Source organism: Lynx rufus, unplaced genomic scaffold (genome assembly GCF_022079265.1).
Source record: "Lynx rufus isolate CCGP_SWC_20201006 ecotype Redwood Valley unplaced genomic scaffold, mLynRuf1.p SCAF_1, whole genome shotgun sequence".
Classification (NCBI taxonomy): Eukaryota; Metazoa; Chordata; class Mammalia; order Carnivora; family Felidae; genus Lynx; species Lynx rufus.
The window spans coordinates 112,537,570-112,555,666 of NW_025814823.1; the positions used below are offsets into that span (position 1 = coordinate 112,537,570).

The 18,097-nt window shown below is 45.9% G+C and overlaps 1 long non-coding RNA gene across 6 annotated transcripts in view; it reads left to right on the forward strand.

Moving 5' to 3' along the window:
• LOC124515895 (uncharacterized) overlaps positions 1-18,097 on the forward strand; it is a 34,760-nt gene that overhangs the window by 8,304 nt on the left and 8,359 nt on the right. For 3 of the 6 annotated variants that reach the window (XR_006962916.1, XR_006962921.1, XR_006962918.1), the window contains exons 3-6: positions 351-551; positions 3,308-3,532; positions 11,106-11,191; positions 16,555-16,813. This is a non-coding gene — a long non-coding RNA (uncharacterized LOC124515895). The remainder of the gene's footprint in view (positions 1-350; positions 552-3,307; positions 3,533-11,105; positions 11,192-16,554; positions 16,814-18,097) is intronic. The other 3 variants (XR_006962917.1, XR_006962920.1, XR_006962919.1) reach the window with 3 other exon arrangements.

Genomic DNA, 18,097 nt, shown 5'->3' on the forward strand with positions numbered 1-18,097 from the left:
GATATCATCTATATTCTGCCACAGAGCTCAGAAGCAAGGAGTGCCATCCTGATCCCAGCCTCAAGTCCCCAGTCCAGATGCCTCCATGCCTTCTCAATTTCTTCTCCATGGAAAGGAATAGAAATCTTATAGGTCAACAAGTATGGGGTGGATTCCAACTTGCAAAACCTTTATAGATGGCCTCATTTACTTATATACATGGGGAAAGGTATCCAAAAGACAGGAAGAAGCAGTAAAATATCTACATGAGTGATCTACCATACTGTTGAGAAATACCACTGAATGCCAGTGTTACTCTAATGTTACATTTCCTTGGCCTCTCTTTTTTTCCTTCCTTTAATCTATTCCAGACACGCTCATTGGCAAAACCCAACCAGAAGCCAGAGCAGAGAGCCTGGGCACTGTGTCCTATAGAGGTTACAGATCCAAGTTCACAGACCAAGGTCGAAAGACGTGGAAAATGGGTCTCATGGCAAGCGGAAGCACAGAGAATTAGCCAGGATAAAGACGAGAAGAAAATTAAAAATCCTTCAGAAGTCCACCATCCAGAGGTAACTTTGATTAACACTTCGGTCAGTTTGCAATGAGTTTGTCATACGGGTTACTTTTATACAGTTGAGATCTACTACATAATTGCTTTTGAAAGCATAGTTAACCAGGAAACCGAGGTCCAAACAAAAACTGTTTTAAGAAGGGTTTGATGACAGATAATCATTGCATTTGAGTGGTTTATTAACTTTCCAAATATGTTAAAACATGCAGGTGCGCGTGCGTGTGCGCACACGCACACACACACAGACACACACACAAAATGACCCAAGTCATTTAATGGGAGAATTTTTTCCCCAAAACTATTGCTCTAGCTTCTTGAAATGTAAATGCTCTTTTTTCTTACACTGTGAGACCGACTATTCTTTCATGGACAAAATTAAGATTTTTCGGTTTATTATTTTTTTTAAATCGCAGTATCCTGAGTATGTGATCAGAGGTAACAAATGAATGACACATTTACTGCCATTTTCCATTGGATTCCCCAAGACAGACATCACTCACTGATCCCCTCCTTCTTTCCTCTGGAGTGCCCATGTGGCTCAGTTTCCTCCCCAGCACAACAATCCTCAGTACAGTAAGTCTCATAAATTGAGGCCTATTCCTGGCCATCAAGTTCAGCAATCATTAAGAATAGAAGTATACTAACCAATAGTTTCCGTGGCCATCAACCATGGCAGAAGATCCTTCCTAGATGTGAAGCGAGAGATACAGCACCAAAAAATCCATTTCTTAGCCTCAGCAAAACTGCACAAGCTGAAAAACAGCTGAGGAAACTAAGTGAAGAGATGAGGTAAAGTGGCAGAACTCTCCACCAAAGCAACCCAACTGGATTTTGAGTTTGGGATCTCCAGAAAAGAAGAAGTGCATATCCACAACTCCCCATTCTCACATTCTTGGAGTTCACGATCTCAGCCACTAGCCTAAGTCTGTTTTGCATGCTTACGTGTCCAGGAATGTCTATTGCCCTTGCTCCAAAGACTGCAAAATGATTGGGTCCCCACTTTTTCCCTCCAGAACCCTCTGAAGGCTGCTCCACAGAGAGTGGTAAAAGAAGTCTGAGGCCAATCAATATTTTATGTTCTTTATAAGAAGTTGTTTTTTCTTCCTTGATGCCTATAATGTAAAAGTAAATTATTCTTAATATTCAAATATTTTGCTAGAATGTGTTTTAAATGAAGCCCCTGTGTGATGGGTCCTGAAGGCCATCCATCACTAGGTTTGGAAATTCACCAAAATGACTCCCAGAACTCCGCCTGAAGTATCCTTGTGGCTAAGATATATTATAGCAAAGTCATAGGAATATGCAGCTAGCTTATAAGGGCAAAGGCACAAGCAAGTCTGGCGGAATATAGGCTTCTTTTTCCTCTCTCCCTTCTCTTAGGGGTCACAGAGAGCTCACTCTTCCCCTGGCAAGGAAAACGGAACAACATATGTGTGATGTGTCTGCCCAGGGAAGCCCATTAGAGACTCCATTCTCAACTTTTTTATTGGCGTCTGATCATATAGGCCCTCCAGCTAGCGTGGACCAGAAGGAAAGCAGGTGTCAGCGTATACCCCAGCATTTGTAAAAACAGTTCAGGCACTGTGAGCCACTCTTTCCAGTTAGGCGAAGTTTTCTGTCAGTGTAGGGAACTAGTTACCAGCCAAGTTCCCAGATACCAGCCAGCATGGCTTCCTAAGGGCAACGGCTTCAGTCTGCTTTATTAACTCTTTTCTGCACAGCCCTCTTTCAGTTTATTTTTCCTTAGAATGTGATGAGCCCCTTCAAATTGCTTACTAAATAAAGTTGTCTTTAATTCTTTCATCATTGCTTTGGTTCTGGTTGTACAAGTTTCTTCCTTAAGATGTTCTATAATTCTTGAATTTGGTGAGATAGTCAAGGAGGACACAACCTCTCCTCTTCTTTCCTTTCCTTTCTTTTCCTTTCCTTTCCTTTCCTTTCCTTTCCTTACCTTTCCTTTTCTTTCTTTTCTTTTTCTCTTTCTTTCTTTCTTTCTTTCTTTCTTTCTTTTCCTTTCCTTTCCTTTCCTTTCCTTTCCTTTCCTTTCCTTTCCTTTCCTTTCCTTTCCTTCCTTTCCTTTCCTTCCTTTCCTTCCTTCCTTTCCTGAAAGAGAGCACAAAGTGAGTAGGGGCAGAGAGAGAGAGGGAGAGAGAGAATCTCAAGCAGGCTCCCCATTCTGTCTGTCTGGAGCCCTACTCAGGGCTCAAACTGTCAAACTCTGAGATCATGACCTGAGCCAAAATCAAGAGTTGGACGCTCAACCAGCTGAGACACTCGGGCACCCCTCTTCCTTTTTATTTCCATCACTTTGCCTGTCTTCTCTGCATTCTCTTCTATTTCCATGCTTGTCCTCCATGTTACTCGTTCATGGTTCTATGGTCTCACCTCTGCTTCCTGCACCCCTAATGCAGGGTTGGGAGGTAGGTTTTTGTCTGGTATTGCATTAAAAACCTCTAAATTGCAAACCTGAGTGCTTTTTCCTCAGATGTTATTTTCATGTTGTTGCTTCTCCCCCTCCAGCCTTTCTCCGCAGTGAGAAGTCTATCTCGATCCATTACTTTCCATAAGAGAGGTCGTGGGGGCTTAGGCTTATTACTGCCCCCGTCATTGGGGGTGGTGTCTGTCAAAAGTCCTTTCCAGGAGTTGAGTCATAGATTGTGGTGCAACTTCCCGGTCTTGCTCCTAGTGACCATCAGGTAGCATTTACTGAATATCTGTTAACTGAAATCCTTCTTCTCCTGCCCCATTGGATAGCTCTCTGACGCAGTGGAGACATGGAGAACGTAAAGAACGGTGCCCTCGCGTGCCTGCCTAGGGGCTGTGCCATCTGCAGGCTGTGACTTTCGTGGCATATCTGTGAAGACTCCCGTCCTGGGCTGCTGTGGAGCCTCATTCTTCTCCACCCCCGTTTCCTAGGACATGAAGAGAGGGGTGCCCATGGACGCAGCACTCTGGATGGTGTCCTGATATTTCGGACAGGTCAGCCCTGTGGTTCTGGTTTTAGGGATCTTGGCTCATGGAATGTGAGGTCCTGACGTGGCACTTTTTTTTTTTTAATTTTTTTTTTAACGTTTATTTATTTTTGAGACAGAGAGAGACACAGCATGAACGGGGGAGGGGCAGAGAGAGAGGGAGACACAGAATCGGAAGCAGGCTCCAGGCTCTGAGCCATAAGCCCAGAGCCTGACGCGGGGCTCGAACTCGCGGACCGCGAGATCGGGACCTGAGCTGAAGTCGGACGCTTAACCGACTGAGCCACCCAGACGCCCCCTGACGTGGCACTTTAATCCAGTTCATTGCCTGGCATTTGTTTGAATATTGATCCTAACTCACTGAATGATGTTTTTACTGTTTCCAATCTTAGGTATTTTCATGAGAAGTTGGGAAGGGCTTGTTAGGGAGCTATTAACCAAGCATCATTTAAAAACTCAAGTTCTAGGGGCGCCTGGGTGGCGCAGTCGGTTGAGCGTCCGACTTCAGCCAGGTCACGATCTCGCGGTCCGTGAGTTCGAGCCCCGCGTCAGGCTCTGAGCTGGGCTGATGGCTCAGAGCCTGGAGCCTGTTTCCGATTCTGTGTCTCCCTCTCTCTCTGCCCCTCCCCTGTTCATGCTCTGTCTCTCTCTGTCTCAAAAATAAATAAACATTAAAAAAAAAATTAAAAACTCAAGTTCTAAAGAAGCTTCTAATTAAGGAGCTATCAGGGCTCACAAAGAATAAAGCGCTGGAAGCAGCCAACAAAGATTAGAGTCTCATTAAGGGGCTAAGACAGGTACATGTGGAAAATAACCCACAATCCCAGACAGTGTATTTTGATGGGTGCCCTGGGAGTACAGCAGGCTAGGACTCGGGCACTCCGGCTTCTCCTTCCTGCCTCCAGCATGGACTTGCTGTGTGACCTCGGACAAGGCAGGGCTCCCTTCTGGAACTCTCTTGCCTTGTTTACAAATGAGGGAATTGGTCTAGAGAGTTCCAGTATGCCTCCCGCTCCAACATTCTTCATCTTTCTCAGCTGTTGTGATTCAGTGGGAATTCTGTAGAAAGGAGGGATCGGCTGCCCTTGGACTGAGGGATCACCTCTAAAGGCCAAAGAAGCAGAAACTACAGACCCCTCCCTGAGTCCTGCCTCCATGCTGGGAGTGCCTGCATACCTCCAGGGCTGCTCAACTCCGTGTCTCTTGCTTGTCTCTTTGTCTCCTAGATTTCCTTACGCATAATGGCCTGTAAACGATATGAGCATGAAGTTTACAAAGGTCTTGTCTGTTTGAATCATCCCGCCTGTGTGCATGTATGTGTTCAGTGTAGCAGAAAATGGATGTCAGAGCCTTTTTAAAAGGGAAAAGTCCATTCTCCCTTTTATAATTGATTCATAATTTAGCCCTAAGGAGTTGGGTGTTGCTTCCTTCTGACAATAAGCCGTGACCCTTTTGTTAGGCCAAGTTTAGACAAGAGGTCTAAGGCTCGAGTGAGTAACTTCTGATACATCAGGGTGTGCGGAGACCTCAGGACCTGGCCTGGATCCTCCTCTGCTCCAGGTAGAGTTTCTTCCTGTGTTCAGAATTCCATATTCTCCATGAGTGTCTGGCAGGCAGAGGTGAGTCAGCACCCATGGAGACAGCAGCCTGGCACGCTGTTGTCTGAAGAGGCTGGTCTTAGGTATGACTCCCCCAACCCTGCCCTGCCTTGGGTTGGTGAGATAAAGACCTGGGGCCTCAGGGACTGTCCTCCCCGTGGGGACACTGCTGCCTGGCTGTCCTCCTGAGTGGGAGGCCCTGCTTCCCTCCACTGTGTCTCATGTGAGAACCCCGCCACCCCCGTCCACCACCAGGATAGGAGGGCAGGGAGCTAATTTAGCAGATTATAAGACACCACCAAAACCAGGTACTCAGGTTGACGCAAAATCCTCGTGCGGGGGATAAATAATCTAACTGGCTGTTGATCTGCAACCCAATAGAGAGATCATCGAAAGTGCTCCCTGGTAGTTGTGTTGCAGTTTTCCCTTCTTCCGAGACAAACTGCTCATACTGGTGCCTCTCACACGCACCCATACTTGCAGGAGAGAGGAGAGTGGGGAGAACTGTTGTTATCATTAGTATCTGTGAAATGTTGCAAGAGGGGGAAACACACGCATCCCAAAGGATCTTTCTCTGTGGCTGCCCCAGACTTTGCTGCCTGAGGGTCAGCAGAAGATCGTGCCTTCTCTGCTTCCCCAGCTGGGTCACAGCATTTTCCAGACTGTCCCGTATTCGTCTGTGTGGCTGTCTCTCCATCAGAGAGACATGTCCACTCCTCACCTCAGACGCAGCCTATGCAGAGCGCATGCTCAGTGCTCAGCAGCGACTGCTTACACCGAATAAATAAGTCAGCTCAAGACTTCGCTAAAGAGCAGAGAGAACAGCCTTCCCCAGAAGGCACCCACACAGCCTGCGTGTGTTTGGTTTCTATAGTGGATAAATATTTACTGAGCATCTACTCTATGCCAGGTATTCTTTTAGATACTGAGGATACAGCAGTGAACAGGACGAGTAAGATTCCTACCCGCAAGGAGGTCGAATTTAATGAGGGGACAGATAACAACCAACCAACAAATCAAATGGCAGCAGTTGTTAAAGGAATGAAAATGAATAGAGAGTGATAAGGGTCAGGGAAGACCTGTGTCCTTTAAAGCGAGTTCTGAGGACAAAAGAAGGGAGACAGAGGGAAGAGCCTTCCAGATGGAGGAGACAGCTAGTGCAAAGGCCCCGAGGCAGAACTAAACGTGGCATGCTAGAGAAACAGGAAGAAGTCATCCAGATGGCTAAAGGGCGCAGAGTGGAAGTGGGGAGTGGGTGGCGTGGGAATAAAGAAGCGGGTGGGCTGAGGCCAGATCACCCTGATTAGTCTACCTGTGCCATGAAGCCACTGAGGTGCTCTAAGCTGGGTGGGGGAGGGTGGCACAAATCTGTTCATGGAGGCATTTTGAGAAGACCTCGTGGTCAAACCAGGGTCTCATCCTTCTGTGGGGATGACCCTTCCACTGTCATGCTGCTTTTAAGGGAGGGACGTGACTTTCTGCTGCTCTTTGGCTACCACCTCACTTGCTTAGCCCTTCCGGTGCACGTTTGGGCCTGTAGAGGAGAGAGACTGGCTCTCAGGAGGATGGAAACCACAACTCTGGGCTTGAAAGCACTGAACAACTCCACCCTGGCCAGGGCTCTTTGGTTTTGTGTGTGTGTGTGTGTGTGTGTGTGTGTGTGTGTGTGTGTGTGTGTTTAGTTTATTTATTTATTTTGAGAGTGAGAGAACCAGGGAGGGGCAGAGAGAAAGGAAAGAGACAGAATCCCAAGCAGGCATGGAGCCTGACGGGGGGCTCAAACCCACAAGCCCACGAAACATGAGATCATGACCTAAGCTGAAACCAAGAGTCAGATTCTTAACTGACGGAGCCCCCCAGGCACCCCTGACCAGGGCTGTTTTAAACTGTAAGTGAGAGAGACACCACATGAACCAGCTAAAGTCAGAAAGGGAGTTTGTCGGCTGCCAAGACTGATAGTGACTGTGCTTGAACTTGAAGGGTTCAGTGTCAGCAGGACTGTCTCTGTCAGCTGTCACTCTGTTTCTCTCTTTGCACTGACTTTATTTTCTCTTACTCTAGCAGAGCTTCCTCCCAGATGCCTTCAGTCCTGCAAGGTAGAGTGTCTGTCCTGGACCTCATGCCTCAGGGGGCCCCATGCTTTGGAGTAACTTCCTTGAAATTACTGGGGCTGGAGCCATCAGTCCCTTCATAGGTGCTCTGGTCCTCATTTCTTCCATTAGGTCCCTCTTTCACCTACAGAGTCAATCATAGGCTGGGAGGAACTTGAGAACTCACATCCATGGGGTTATCCTGGGGCCCTGTGGACAGGCCCCAGTTCCAGGATGATGGTCTGATGAGTAGTTCACTCTCCCAGGGTAGCATGGTATTTCTTTCACTGGATCTCACAAGATGGCCATCTGAATGATGCTGACATGCTGATTTGGGATGACTTTAAAAAAAAATTTTGATGTTTATTTATTTTTGAGACAGAGAGAGAGAGAGAGAGACCCAGTGCAAGTGAGGAAGGGGCAGAGAGAGAGGGAGACACAGAATATGAAGCAGGCTTCAGGCTCCCAGCTGTCAGCACAGAACCCAACACAGGGCTTGAACTTACGAACCGGGAGATCGTGACCTGAGCAGAAGTCAGATGCTTAACCCACTGAGCCACCCAGGCGCCCCTGATTTGGGATGACTTTTACTCCCATCTGACACAGGATGAGTTCAGAGTTCTGGGCTACCATGACTCTTGGGCTCAAGGTGCATGTGAAGGCCTGAGCATCAGTCTCTCCTGTTCATGTCCTGATTGTGGTGCCCTTTTAGTCTGTAACCCCCGAAGATGGCCTGTTGGTGGCAGGCGTCCTTTATCCTGTCCCCTGCTGCTGTACCACCCCACACTGCACCACATGTCAGGATCTATACCACATGGCCATGCCTCTCTCCCTCGAGGGTTTTGAGACCATTTCTCCACAACCACAATGTGCTATTATAATTGATATTCTCTCTTGCAACAGATTGATTTTTGTGCCCTCCTGGGTTGGTTGTGACGCATGCCAGATAAGGGACAGGCCTTCTTTGTGCAGATGGAGGTAATAATACAGCTCTGACCTCTGCCCTCAACCACCTGCATCTTTTCATTTACCTCCCTTCCATGTATGATTGGCTAGGAAACCTTTATAAAGCCAGGACCAAGTGGCACAGTTTCAAGAAACACAGACCATCTATCTAAATTAATTTCAAAATAGCTCAAGTATTTTTATTCTTTACTCTTTGAAAATTCTGAAGGGAATCTAAGTACATGCTTCACAGCAATTCTCTACATTTTTACCTGACAGTTCACAGCTTCTCCAGCACAGATTTCTTCAAAATTCATACCCTTCCTGGGCACCTGGGTGGCTCAGTCAGTCGGGCATCTGACTCCTGATTTCAGCTCAGGTCATGATCCAAGGGTCGTGGGATTAAGCCCCCTGTTGGGCCCCTCACTGAGTGTCAAGCCTGCTTAAGATTCTCTCTCTCTTTCTCTCTCCCCCCCCACCTTCTGCCCCTCTCCCCTGCTCGTGCTCTCTAAAAAAAAAAAAAAAGAAAAAAAATTCTTGCCCTTGCCAAAACACCTAACCCCATAGCCCGTGTGGCCTTTCTTCTTCATTTCTACTCTTCCTCTTAGTATTTAATTACCTAGATCTGTGCTGTCCAGAGTATGGTGGCCACTAGCCACGTATGGCTGTTAAGCACTTTAAGTGCGGCTGATCGGAAAGGAGATGTGCACTAAGTGTAAAAAACACACCGTATTTTGAAGGCTTGATATGAAATTTAAAAAGGAAATTTAAAATAACTGACTGATTTTTTATATTCATTCCAAGTTGAAATGATAATGTTTTAATATATTGAGTTAAATGAAATATGTAATTAAATTAACTTTACCATGGAGCGCCTGGGTGGCGCAGTCGGTTAAGCGTCCGACTTCAGCCAGGTCACGATCTCCCGGTCCGTGAGTTCGAGCCCCGCGTCAGGCTCTGGGCTGATGGCTCAGAGCCTGGAGCCTGTTTCCGATTCTGTGTCTCCCTCTCTCTCTGCCCCTCCCCCGTTCATGCTCTGTCTCTCTCTGTCCCAAAAAAAATAAATAAATGTTGAAAAAAAAAATTTAAATTAACTTTACCTGTTTCTTCTTGATTTTTCTAAAATATATATGTATATAATATATATATACATGTACATATATATGTGTATATAATATATATATACATGTACATATATATGTATATATATGGGATATATGTATATATATGTATATATACATTTTTTTGAGAGAGAGAGAGAGAGAGAGAGCAAGCAGGGGGAGGGCAGAGAGAAGGAGACATAGGACCCAAACTGGGCTCTGCGCTGACAACAGCGAGTCCAACGTGGGGCTCAAACTCACAAACCACAAGATCATGACCTGAGCTGAAGTGGGACCCTCAACTGACTGAACCACCCAGGTGCCCCTCCTTTTGCTTTTTTAGTATGGCTAGTAGAAAATTTTAAGTGGCATATGTTGCTCATGTTATATTTCTTTTGCACAGTGCTGAGTCAGATCAATGAAGACTTACCAGTTTTCTCCTTTTCCTCCTGCTTCTTCCTCTTTCCTTCCTGGTTCTGTCTTCCTTGACCTGATGTCTTGGTTTGAAAATACAAAAGTCCCACAGAGTGGTCTGGCAGAAAAGAAGCTCTCCCAGATGGGGGCATCAAAGGGCAAAGGCTCTAGATATAAATACATCAATCATTTATTTTAAATTTTTTTAATGTTTATTTATTTTTTTTTTTGAGAGAGAGACAGCATGAGTGGGGGAGGAGCAGAGAGAGAGACACACAGAATCCAAAGCAGGCTCCAGGCTCTGAGCTGTCAGCACGGGAGCCTGACGCAGGGATTGAGCTCATGAACCTCAAGATCGTGACATGAGCTGAAGTCAGACACTTAACCACCTGAGCCACCCAGGCACCCGATACATCAATCATTTTTGTCTCATCCCACGTATGTTAAATAGTATTTGCTTTACTTGAGGAACGAAAGGACTTCACTATTGAAATCACCATCATAAAATTTACTACACAGAAAACATCAGATGGAGGAAAAACAGTAATTCTTTTTTCCTGAAACACTTACAAAGTCCACATCTTAATCTAGAGTTTAAATTATCTCATTCATGATTTAACTCCTCGCAAATGTCTGTTGTGTCCAGGCTCTGCCATGATTCTATACTTCTCAGTCGACACATTCATATTAAGACCATTAGCTCTTTTTTATTTAAAATTGGTAGGCAACACTTTCCTATTTTGTGTTTCTTCACTTGGATAAATGTCTAGTTCCCAGTCCATCATCACCAATAACTTAAGAACCATTTTATTCTTCACTCCAGGAGGCTGTCCCTAACCAGGAAAGCCAGGCTGCTGTGACTCACGCCTCGCATAAAATATGTCTGTTTGGGAAAACAGCCAGAACTATTGCTTGACCTTATGATAAGAGATAAAAAGTAGTTGTGAATACAACAGGAGGATTTGTTCTAAACTTCTAAATATTTTTATTTGATGATCTTTTAAATCTTTTTTTTATTGAAATGCAGTGCACAATGACAGCTAACAAGAGACGTATTCCCACGTCTAAGTGTTCACATATGTGGAAAATAATTGGATGTGGGCTCAATAGATGCATTTGAAACAAATCATGGGTGAAGAACAAGAGACGATCTTTTACTTGATGATTATTCTCCCTGTGTTAATAAGGGAGTAATTTACCCTGGGTGGTTGCAGCCAAAGATTGAAAAGCTAACCAGTTAATGCTATCAGCCTGTGGTTTTGTTAAGTCAGGAATCAAACTTGGAAAATGGTTCCTTGGAATCTCCAGGGAACAGGGTGGGGCTGGAAAGCCGGAATCCCATGTCTTTGCCCATGAAGAGCACACATATATAATTTTAGGATTTATTAGTTAGTATTTACTAATACTTTGGTTTTGTACATTTAAAATTTCAGACAATTGCTTGTTCATGTTCACTCAGGAAGAGGAAGTCGAGTATTGTGTAATTAAACGGAATCAGGAGAATTTACGCTGATATTTGGTAAGCCATTTCCTCTTCTTACTACAAGTGTCTGATACATGCTTTTCCCGATAAGTAGCAGAACTGCTGTTCTCATCAGAAATTTCGGAGCTGAAATAGAAATCTCTGAGGGGCTGTTTGACTTTGAGGTGGCCTTTTTGTAAGGATTTTTTGGAAACAAGGGGCAGTTGCGAATTTAGATCTTCGAGGACTGTGCTATTACCTCTGACGAGATGAATGTTCAGGCATGTGCAAACAAGTCTCTTGGTGTTTGGCCCAGAAAGCTCGATTGTTTCCCCCTCTGGCCTGCACTTTCTGTGTGAGAGTGGACCCTTGCAGTAGAGCGGGAGTAGGACAGTGATCTGGAGATCTACACGCTTACCCAAAAGCCCAGCCAGCTTCTCCTGAGTCAGGATGAGGCCGACTGCACTCCTCAAGAAGTCCCAACGTAGAAGCAGCTTTCAAAGGTCCCTTTCTCCACCCCTCCCCTTCTCTGCGGTGCTTGCCCTCAGCCAAATGCATGGCTGTGCGCTCCTAAAGATCTCAGGACACCTCCCAGCAGCTTTTGCAACCTGTCCCAAGCCTAACACTAGAGCAAATCCTCTAAATGTGTAATATAAATTTGCCCTGGTCTAATCTGGGGACCCCGTGGGGGCGCTGCCTTAATACCACATGTCCAGGTGAGGTGTGGAGAGACAGACTGATTTCTATCTCTGTTAAATATGCTCCCTCTTAAGTGATGTGACTAAGGAAGGAACACCTTCTCAAATTTCTCTGGAGGCCTATGGTTTGGTGCTAAGAAGATACGGAGGCAGAAATTTGCGGCTCTTTACTAAATCCTGCCATACACCTGCAGCCTTGTCAGTATAAATTCTGATCTCAGAGGAAAAATGAACTTCAAATGTGACCCACACGGATGCATATCAGAACCCTGTCTAATAGATAGGCTGGCAGAGCCATAGAAGAAGTGGGTACCAAATCACCAAGTCAAAAAGATGTCTACACCCCCGTGTTCATTACAGTATTATTTGTAATAAATATGGAATATATAACAGATAGATATGGAAGCAGCCCAGGTGCCACTGATGGATGAGTGGCTAAAGGAAAGGGGAGGTGCACACACACACACACACACACACACACACACGGGATGGAATACTATTCAGAAAGAAAGAAGGCACTGTTGCCATTTGTGAGAACATGGATGGCCCTTAAGAACAGTATGCAAAGTGAAGTAAGTCAGACAGAGAAAGACAAACTACTGTTTGATATCATTTATACGTGGAATCAAGAGAGAACAGACTGGTGGTTGCCAGACTGGGCGGTAGGGGACAGGGGCAGGGGACAAAATGGGTGAAGGGGGTGGAAAGGTACAAACTTCTCATCATAAAGTCCCGAGGGTGTAATTTACAACATGGTGACGATAGTTAATACTACTGAATGGCAAATTTGAAAGTTGCTCAGAGAGTAGATCTTAAAAGTTCTCATCACAAGAAAAAATAATTATATATATGTATGGTGATGGATGTTGACTAGACTTACTAGGGTAATCATTTTTGCGAGATGCATCAAATCATCATGTTGGAGAAATAAAACTAATACAAGGTTATATGTAAATTATCCCTCCATTTAAAAAAAGGTGTGGGTGGGTGCCTGGTAAGGGCAGGAGGTGAAGGTGAAGAAGACCTCCCAACACTAAAGGAGCACCAGCTGGGGCCCCGGGTCCCTGGGGAGGAAGACACAGGTCTGCCCTGCTTAGAGGCACGTGGAGCAGTGATGGTGGGTGGAGCCCTCCTCCCAGCATCCTGTTTCTAGACATTAAATATCTGGTTCACTGCCTGAGCAAATCTCTGAATGCTTTTCATAGTGTGAAGGGAAAACAGAGGAAGAGTCCAAGCCTAAATGCTAATGCAAGTCTCTGCATTAAAGAAACATTTATTATGGGTTTGAACCAAGGCCAGGCTCAGGCTGCCAGAGAGAGCTGGAAGGAGAGATTGGAGAGTGCTTCCTTTGAAGTTGGTGGTCAGATCTCTGCTGGCTGTGGTAGCGAACCTATCTTATCCCACCAAAGAGGAAGGCTGTTATTTAGGAGGGAGGGGGCCTGCATTTGAAGTTCTGTATTAACATTATTACAAATGATAGAAAACTTTTTTTTTCCAGACAGCTTTTATGTTGCAGAGACCAAAACAACTTGCCTAATATGGGTTTTGCCCACTCCCCTTAGAGTAGTAATTTTAAAAGAGCTTTAATTTAATGAAACAAATTGCCATGCCAAATAGTCCCCAGTGGGGGTGGAGGTGGTCTGCAGTGCTGAAGGGCTCTCAGCCCTGCCTGAAATTTCCAGGCTGTGGAGTTGTCCTGGGCCTGCCCGCCGCCTAGGGGTGCAGCTCTTCACGAGTAGCTCTGAGTGCTGAGCCAAGAGCCAGGATGAACAAGGATGAGCCGACCTTACTCTGCCCTCATGGCAGCTCTGAGCCTGAGGGGGCCAGGTGGGATGGGGAGAGAGGGCATCCAATGTGAATCTAAAGCAGAAAGTATGAAGGGCCATGTGAAAGTCTGATAGAACATTGCAGGGAGATCACCACCAGGCAGGGGGCATCAGGTGGAGAAGGCATATTTAGGATGCACTTCAAAAGATGGTCAGGAATTGGACAAGAAACAGAGTAGAAGACAGATGAAAAGAGGGCACATGGGGAAGTTGGAGGCATGCCTGGGGAAGGAGGAGAGTTTGGAGAAGAGGCTGAGAAGGGTAATCAGGGCCAGGTTGTGGAGGGTCTGGTGTGGGAGGGAAAGGGCTGGGGGTCGCCACAGTGGCCCAGGGGAGAGGAGCCGAGTCTGGCAGTGCTGTTGCAGGTGTGTCTGTGATAGTGACTGTCAGTGGGCCCTGGGAGCTTAAAAACTGAGGCTGGGAGCACAGAACCTGAGTTCGGGCTTAAATGGTCTGAGGTGAGGCCACGGGCATTAGGATTTGTGAAAAGCTGCCCATAGTCACTGATTCTAAGATGCTGTCAAGGTGAAGAACGAATCGTTTGCATTCTGATTCAGTGGGGTGGGACTTGTTTTCGAAGCTTGCGGTGATGCCAGTGGTCGTGGTCCACGGGCCACTCTTGGAGTAGCAAGAGGGTCCTTAGGACTCGGCCACGCAGAGCACCTGCCTGCAGTTGAACCTTGCTGGGGAGGAAAAACGGAAAACATTTGACCTCTTCCATCTGGTATGCCCTGGGATGCTGGCGTTTGCTGAGGGAGGGCAGCCTCTTTCACTAGCGGTCGCTGTCCTTCAGGGACAAATGGGAACTCTAAACTGAAGCACACATACTCCTAGGGCTAGAGGAAGACGTTTCAGGGGTTGAGCGAGCATGGGCAACTTTTGCTGGATCCGTTTCCTCAGCTTCCACAGCTGGGCTCTCCCACAACAGATCCGCCGGAGGGCACCCTCCTCCATGCTGACCAGCCTACTCCTCCTCGCCTTCCCTCCCAGTCTCTTCCCTCACCCTTGGCAGAGGGAAGATTTCCCTCTCATAGGCCTTACCATGGGGCACTGTGGCCGGATGCAAAAGTCCCCATGATTCGTACCAGAGGGCAACGAGAAAATGCAGGCTCTCGCGATCAAAGCAAGAAATAGTTGACAGTGTTGCCCTTGGCTTCGTGAGCACAGAGCCTTCTCTATCACTGCTAGAATCATATCTTGTAAGGGATTCTCAGGAGGGCCCGCAGCAATATGTTTATTTGAATTCAAAAGATGAAATCATTCTTTTCTGACCAGAAGTAAGTCAACTTTGCTTAATGTTGACAATGAGGACTGACTTTGCAATTAGATCATACATTTATTTAGCCGTATGGACCAGTCCTTATTCCAAACACTTTACACAAATGCAGTGATTTAATCCTCTCAAAGGCCTTATAATTAAGTACTACTATTATTCCCAGTTGACACAGAATATTGATGTACAAGAGGTTAAGTAACTTGTCCACAGTCACATGGCTGGTAAGGGTTGATATTTTCTATAAATTTCACGAACTCAATCTATAGTTCCAACATTTTGACAAAAATACAATGTGATGTCCATGTTCAAAGTACAGTACTCGGGCATCTTTGGCAGTTATTTAAACATATGGTAAAGATCTTTAACTATCGCCTTTAAAATTTGGCTCACTGACTATGCAGTCTTGGCCCAGTCCCACTTTTCTGAGGGTCAGCCCCTTGTCTGCAAAAAATGGAACAAGCATCTCTGCTCAGCAGGGTTGCTGAAAGAGCAAATGTGAGAGCCCAAGAAGTAGCCTGGCCCGTAGCCAGTTCTGGATGAATGGCAGATATTATTAACATGGTTGGCATCTGGAAAGCCATCTTGGCGTGTGGTAGGAGCTCCCTGAATGTAAGCGCCCGTCCACCTGATTAATGATCCCCAGATTTCATTCCCATGGCATAAAATGCCCTGTGGGGGGTGGTAGTGTGAGGCAGCTATGCATCCTCTTGTCTTCCTTGTCCAAATTTCCTCAAAGAAGACATCACAGTGCACTTCCTCCAGCATGCCCCCTCTGAGTGATAAAGCCTCACAATGACCTCTCTTTTTGTTGATCATTTGACTGGCTCACACTAGGTTTTCACGAGCAGATCAATGAATCAGTGAATGAATGAATGCTGGGAATCGGGGAGAGGGAATGAGGCAGGCACTTCCTTGCCTTCACCAAACTTGCAGTCTAGATGTCACCAGACAATTGCAACACTGACAGATGCCAAAATAGTAGAAAAAGAGGGGCCAGCGCAAGCCCACGTAAGGGGCATCAAGGAAGGGAAGGCTTCCTGGAAGGAAGTGGTGTCTAAACTAAAATCAAATGGACAAGTAGAAGTCAGACAGCAGGAGCAGTGTGTTCATAGGCCTGGAGGTAAGAAAAGATCCACTGAGCTTTGAGAATAGGACTTAGTAAACTTGACCATGGATGAAGATTTCCTAGTCCTAAGCTTGATTTCTTGCCTTCTGTTGCCCCTCCCAGATGGTCAAAACACAAGGAGTTTTCTACATCTTTTGTATTCACCCTATATTTGCTCATTTCTTACCTCCTGGAGCACTGCATAGAACCCATTCTAGCCAGGAAATGGGTTAACAGCACCCCATCTGCTGGTCCCTAGGACACACATCCCCAGGAAGCCATGCTCTGAAATATCTGTTCACACATCAAAATCAGGATTATGTGGGAGCACTTCACCTGCAAGGGGCATACAGACCCCGTGGCCTCAGAGCTGGGGCTTTGGGTCTATAGGGTGGATGAAATGTGTGGCTTGTCCCAGTCTGCCTTTCGATCCCAAGATCAGAGAAGAGCACAGAGTCAGCAGCAGGGCAGGGAGAGCAGGATTGTCTGTTTATACTCTCTCTCTGTGACTGAAGGTCAAATCCTGTCACCAGCAGACAGACTCGCCTTTGTTGCTTCCCCGGAGTGGCCCTGGACACCCTCTCTCCCCCATACTTTCTGGGGCTTTCTGTTCCAGTCTGCAAAATTAACTCCTGCAAATGAAACAAGAAACAAGATCTGGACACTGCAAATCCACCAACCGAGATCAGATATGTCTTTTGAGGCATGAAAGCAAAGATTTTCTGTGATTTTTCAGAGCCTTCCCAGTTGCAAGATTTTCCTGGAAATCCACAAGTAAGTGCTACTTGTGTACTAGAAACAATGAAATTCATTCTTACGGTTGGCTCCAGAGTGGTCAGTGATATCACCACACAGGCAAACACACTCCCTATCCGTCTGCTAGCGAAGGCTACATTTATGTCAAACTAATTTATGTGTTTCCAGTTTAAAAAATTCAGTTTATTTTCCCTGTGGTTGTGATGAGCAGGTTGGCTGACAAAGAAAAATCAGTAGAAGGAGACTTTCCCAAAGATCAGAAAAAGAGTAAAGCAGAATGTGAGAACACTTGGCTCTGTTGGCCTGACCAGTACATTGACCAAAGCCTGAGGTCTAGGGTGAAGTTCCCTGCACATGGAGACTTGGCCACTTGAACCATACTAGAGCCTGCCATTTTCTTTCTTTATTTCTTTTTTTAAATATAATTAAGTGTCAAGTTAGCTAACATACGGAGTATACAGTGTGTTCTGGGCTTTGGGACTAGATTCCCCGTGATTTTTCACTTACGTGCCACACCCAGTGCTCATCCCAACAAGTGGCCTCCTCGATGCCCATCACCCATTTTCCCTCCACCCCCCCCCATCAACCCTCAGTTTGTTCTCTGTGCTTAAGAGTCTCCCATGGTTTGACTCCCTCTCAGTTTGTAACTATTTTTTTTCTTCCCTTCCCCCATGGTCTTCTGTTAAGTTTCTCAAATTCCACATACGAGTAAGAACATAAGATACCTGTCTTTCTCTGAATGATTTATTTCACTTAGCATATTACATTGTTGCAAATGGCAAGATTCCATTCTTTTTCATTTCTGAGTAGTATTCCATTATACACACACACACACACACACACACACACACACATATGCACACACATACATATACACCACATCTTTATCCATTCATCAGTCACTGGATATTTGGGCTCTTTCCATAATTTGGCTAGTGTTAATACTGCTGCTTTAAACATTGGTATACACGTGCCCCTATGAATCACCACTCTCGTATCCTTTGGATATAAATGCTTAGTAGTGAGCCTGCCGTTTTCTTTTTTTATTTTTTTTTAAATTTTCTTTTTTTGAACGTTTATTTATTTTTTTGGGACAGAGAGACACAGAGCATGAATGGGGGAGGGGCAGAGAGAGAGGGAGACACAGAATCGGAAACAGGCTCCAGGCTCTGAGCCATCAGCCCAGAGCCTGACGCGGGGCTCAAACTCACGGACCGCGAGATCGTGACCTGGCTGAAGTTGGACGCTTAACCGACTGCGCCACCCAGGCGCCCCGAGCCTGCCGTTTTCTTTCTTTTTTTT